Genomic DNA, 6079 nt, shown 5'->3' with positions numbered 1-6079 from the left:
GATGGACAGGACGCACTGACAATAGAAACATGTCTCCATTTCTTCCTCAGTGGGGGAAAAAGAACATCTCCTTGTGAAGACATTTCATTGTCTCAAAGTTATTTGTATCAAAGGTTCCATTTAATCAAATTTAACATCTTCTAACTATTTCTTAAAGGGAGTTGCCAAGTTCCGTGCAGTTCACAACCAGCTATTAAACAATCATGCTTTCAGACCAAGAAATGTGGTATTGAAACTTCTCTCAAATCAATCCACTTTCCTGAGAAAAGAAAGCTAGCATTTTGCTCACATAAAATAGCAGTAACTCAAGTACAGGCCTTATATTGTGTCCTGGGTGGTGAGCAGCTGACACACAATAATTTGGTGTTGGGCAGTTGGAGAGAAAGGGTTTATATCTCTCTATACTGAAGAAAGGCCACACTTTGGGTCAGCTCTATTCTACCCTGAAAAAGCTGGGAAATGTTTCAGATGTGGCAATGAAGACACTGTCTCGTTCACACACTGGTTAATAGTATCACCTTTCATTAACTGGGTAACAACAGATAATGAAAATTAATCACACAAAACCCTCTTTGACTTAGTCTTCAATGGTGATGTCATAGACCATTGACTAGATGATGCCTTTTTGCTGGAGAGATTTCTCTTTGACTGTCCGTGCTGTACATTTGCAGGATGATTTGTGAATCAGGAACTAGGTTGGTTTCATTGGAACAAAGACTAGGAATGCTAAATATCTTCCAGGATGTCTTTCAGGTGACTACACTCATTGCTACCTTAGACTCCCTTACCTAAACATTTCTATGTTATCATCTTGTAATCTAGGCTCCCACCAAAAAGTAAAGATTCCAGAGGGTAAAAACTGAGCAGCTCCCCACCCCCCCATTCTGTCCTCTCTCTTACCCTCTCCTTCTTCTCAGGGGCATCTCTTTCTCACTTGTCATTTATTGTCAGCACCCTCTTGTGTATATTTGTCACTTATATATGATTACCATCTACGGGGCCAAGATGGCCAAAGAGCATTCTCGCTAAGAGCATTCTTGTCTCTGGTTCTTTTTTCTAGAAAAGTTGGGGTCAACCTTTAGTGTGAGTAAGAATCAGAAGAGACTGCTTTAAATGCAAATTTGACTCCAGAGACTTTGGTTCACTATGTCTAGAGTGAAGCCAGGAATCTGCATTTTAATAAACACCACAGGCAGTTCTGGGCAGGTGGACCATTGACCCAAATTAAGAAGCAACATCCCAGACGATGTCCCCAGCCAGGTGTTTGGTTTGACCAGGAATGGGTTCCTTGGATGAGCATGGCAGTTCCCAGATTCCCTCTAGTGCATTTGAGAGCAACCAAATGTTTTTGTAAACATAATTTGCCGGATTATTTTCTACAGTTAATCATTAAGTGGAACTGATTCAGGCAGTAAGTCCAGTCACACTTCTGCAAGCCTCTATATAATTAAGGGCGGAAGTTCCTGTTTGGGGTGTTCCACAGCTGCCATGAACCGTGACTGATAGGTTAGACGGGTAGAAACTCCAGACAAAACGCCAATTCCCACAGAGTTCTGTGAACTGGGAAAGTGGTCAATCCCTTCCCTGTGGCCTCAGTTTTCTCAAGGGTAAGGAAGCTATGTGCTCCCTCTCCTAGGTGTTAGAAAGGTAAGGGACTAAAAAACCACAGTGTTAAATGGCACACCATCCTTGAGATTCAGCATAAGGACATTTTAGCAAAGGGCTCTGCCAGCACGAGAAGAGAAAGCAAAACTCCATTGTGAAGCACATTCTTTAATCCAGGTACTCAACTAGATTCCCCCTTAGCCAATAGCACCCTTAATCTTCACAACCCTTTACATTTTTTTTTTTGTGGTCGTGTTTATTGATCTTTTCTTTTGTGAATTTTGATTTTTTATGTACTGTTTATGAATGCCTTCCCTGCATCCAGGTCATAAGTATAATTTTGTATATTTTCCCCTATTGTGAAACCTGTGTGTTTTCTGGCCCAGGAGACTGCCTGAATCTCCATCAAGGGTCTGGGCTGGTAAATAAGCAAGAATGCTGAAGTCCTGTCTGGGAAGTAACCACTTTGACTTTCAGTTGGATCCGCTGTAGTACTGGACTCAGAGAATGTGCTTCTTAGACAGCCTAATGGGTGTAGCGTAGGTTGTAATAAGAAACTTCTAAGAGACATCATGAAACAAAAAGAAACATTCAAACTACAAATCCAGAAAAGGTATGCAATGGCTTTCTCTTGCTGTAACCTAGGCAAAAATGCAATTGTTTAGGATATTCAGGATAACTCCACACTTGGAGAGATTCAAAGAATTTGCTTCAATTTTCTGGGCCTTTCCCCAGGCAGCACAGTCTAATGGATATTATATACTATGATCTGTATGGACATTTTAAAATTGCTGGTAGCCACAATAAAAAAGAATTAAAAAGAAACAGGTAAATGCGGTAGAAGTATCTACATTTTGTTTTCCTATACTTTTTTTTGGTAACTAAACATCACTTACATATCATTCTTATGTTGCCTGAAAAACAAAATCCATGAAAATAAATGTGTTGTTTCATCCGTGAAAAAGAAAGAAGTAGGTAAAATAAATTCAAGTATTTCCAAAATAGTATCATCTCAACATGTAATCAATATATTACTGAGTTATTAAATTTTTTGTATGCTGAGTCTTTGGCATCTAGTGTACATTTTATACTCATAGCACAGCTCAGTTCAGCTAACCATATTTCGAGTGCTCAGTAGGAGCATATGTGTAGTGGCTTTTTATTAGACAGTGCAGCCCTGAGGATTAAGACTGAAAATGGCCATGATGTACTGGGAGGCATTTTCTCGGTTTAAGTGACAGCAGTCTGAATTTTTAAGTACGTCCCCTTCACACTTCTTAACAAAAGTGTATCATAACTTCAGTTGATCCTACATACTGAAAACGATTAATCTTCCTAAAGCACAGACCTGTTTAGATTTTTTCCTGGAGCAGATGTTGTTGTGAGTGAAGACTTTTAGGAAGAGGTGACAGTGAAGTTGAAACTTGGAGGGTAGGTAGGAATTAGCCAGGGGGTCAGAAGGAAGAGAGTGAAGAAGGGAGTGGCTGGAGTGTACAGGCTGAGAGTGAAGCAGACATCAGATCCTGAGGGTATACAGGTTCTGCTCATGGGGCTAGATTGGATCCTGAAGGTAATGAGGAGCCATCAAACATTTGTCAGCAGGAGTATGGGAGAAAGGCAAGAAGACAGAGACAAGGAAACTAGCATAGGGCAAAGTGCAGGATCCAGGTAGGAAATAATAAGGGCTTAAAGCTATTCATTGGAAGGAATGATGCTAAAGCTGAAACTCCAGTACTTTGGCCACCTCACGCGAAGAGTTGACTCATTGGTAAAGACTCTGATGCTGGGAGAGATTGGGGGCAGGAGGAGAAGGGGACGACAGAGGATGAGATGGCTGGATGGCATCACTGACTCAATGGACGTGAGTCTGAGTGAACTTCGGGAGTTGGTGATGGACAGGGAGGCCTGGCGTGCTGTGATTCATAGGGTCGCAAAGTGTCGGACACGACTGAGCGACTGAACTGAACTGAACTGAAAGCTGTTCATTCATTTGTTCATGCATTCATTCTGCAACACTGAATGCCTGCTGTGTGCTCGGCACTGGAGAGAAAGCAGAAAGCAAAACAGTTCTGCTCTCGGATAACTCATTATATTGTGTGAAACAAGGTAGGTAGTGATGACGCAGGGTGGGCCTCAGGTTTCATCTCATCTGGTAAATGGTGGGGTGTGTGTGCTCAGTCGCTCTGTCGTGTCCAACTCTTTGCAACACCATGGACTGTAGGTGCCTATGCTCCTCTTGGCCATGGAATTTTTCAGGCAAGAATATTGGAGTGGGTTGCCACTTCCGTATTCCAGGGCATTTTCCCGAGACAGGGACCGAACTGCATCTCTTGTGTCTCCTGCTTTGGCAGGCAGATTCTTTACCACTAGCGCCACCTGGGAAGCCCCAAAATGGTGGGGCCATTCTCTGAAATAGAGGTTCGGCAGGGAGAAAGGGTTTGGGAAGAAAGATGCTAAGTGCAATTTATCTTTTTGACAAATGTCTAGGGTGTTTGGAGGCCATCTAAGTGGAGCTACCCAGCAAGCAGTTGCCTGTGCATATTTGGAGACAAGGAGATCTGAAAGAGATGCCTAGATTTGGGAGCCATGGTACACTGCTAGTATTAACTCCCTGGTGGTTGGTGAGATAATCCTAGGAGGAGGTGCAGAAGCAGGAGTCACAAACTCAAATGGTTACGGTGGGCAGGCAAGTTGTGGAGGTAGGTGAACTGGGTCGTATAAGAGACACAGAGGGTGTTGGGATCATGGCCACTTGGAAAGGGTTTGCTCCATCTAAGATGGCCAGAATTGGCCTGTGGACTTCCTGTTGCAACAGACAGACTTTCAAACTTATCTCTCTGCATCATCTCCAATTTCTTATAAAAAATCTTCTGGCAGGTAGTTAGCTATTCATAAAAACCCACTTCTTCTTTTGAGACACTCACTACATTCCCAGCCTCCCTCCCATTGCAAGTGGCCGTGTGGCTGGGTTCTGGTCAGTGGGATGTGAGGGGAAGCAGTGTGCTTCGTTTCTTGGCCAAGGCCTTGAAGGAAAGGCTATGCCCCTTCCTCCTCTGCTTTTCCTCTGGCTGGACTTAGATGATGAAGCTTAGAGGACTTCGGAGTCAAGAGATGGAAGGAACCAGGATCCCTGTATCAGTGTTTGGAATAAAGCGACCTACCAACCAGGATATCTGCTTTTGACTATTGTGTCAGAGAAAAATAAACCTTTGTTACATTTGAGCCATTATACATGCTTAACTCTATTATTACTACAGCCTCACCTAATCTAACAAATATATTTCTAATCAAAAAAATACTAAACTAGTCTTGATTGTGATCTCTGTAAGGGCAGGGACAATGCTTGTCTAATTCACGGCTGTACCCTTAGCACGCAGCCCCCGACACAGGTTGGATGGGTACTCAAAATGTGTGGATAAAACTAGCTATGTTTTATTGAGCATTTATTGTATGCCAGATACCATACTAAATTTTTTATGTGTTGTACATAATTTCATGTTCATGACAATTCTATAAGGAGGTTCTATTATTCCTTTTGTCCCAGATGATGAAATTAAAGCTTATAAAGCTTATAGCTACTATTCATATCTAGGCATGACAACCCCAGAACCTGTACTCTAAAACACTGATACACAGCCATTTGTACAGCCACCTCAACACTTTAATTCATGTAACTTCTCCCATCAACTCCTTTTCTTCACTTATTAAAGCCCTGCTTCTTCAACCTTCCCAGGACCCCTTGATCACTCTACCCTTTAATTACTCCTGCAGGAATGTCATATATAACATTCCTATGACAGGGATTTCATGTAATTATCTGTTACTAAAAAGACACAGGACTGGAAAAGGTCAGTTTTCATTCCAATCCCAAAGAAAGGCAATGCTAAAGAATGCTCAAACTACCGCACAATTGCACTCATCTCACACGCTAGTAAAGTAATGCTCAAAATTCTCCAAGCCAGGCCTCAGCAATACGTGAACCGTGAACTTCCAGATGTTCAAGCTGGTTTTAGAAAAGGCAGAGGAACCAGAGACCAAATTGCCAACATCCATTGGATCATGGAAAAAGCAAGAGAGTTCCAGAAAAACATCTATTTCTGCTTTATTGACTATGCCAAAGCCTTTGACTGTGTGGATCACAATCAACTGTGGAAAATTCTGAAAGAGATTGGAATACCAGACCACCTGACCTGCCTCTTGAGAAATCTGTATGCAGGTCAGGAAGCAACAGTTAGAACTGGACATGGAACAACAGACTGGTTCCAAATAGGAAAAGGAGTACATCAAGGCTGTATATTGTCACCCTGCTTATTTAACTTATATGCAGAGTACATCATGAGAAACACTGGGCTGGAAGAAGCACAAGCTGGAATCAAGATTGCCGGGAGAAATATCAATAACCTCAGATATGCAGATGATACCACCCTTATGGCAGAAAGTGAAGAGGAACTAAAAAGCCTCTTGATGAAAGTGA

The sequence above is a fragment of the Bison bison genome, unplaced genomic scaffold (assembly GCF_000754665.1).
Source record: "Bison bison bison isolate TAMUID 2011002044 unplaced genomic scaffold, Bison_UMD1.0 scf7180017864518, whole genome shotgun sequence".
Taxonomy (NCBI): domain Eukaryota; kingdom Metazoa; phylum Chordata; class Mammalia; order Artiodactyla; family Bovidae; genus Bison; species Bison bison.
The sequence above is the reverse complement of the archived record's forward strand: the minus strand, read 5'-3'. Positions refer to the sequence as shown.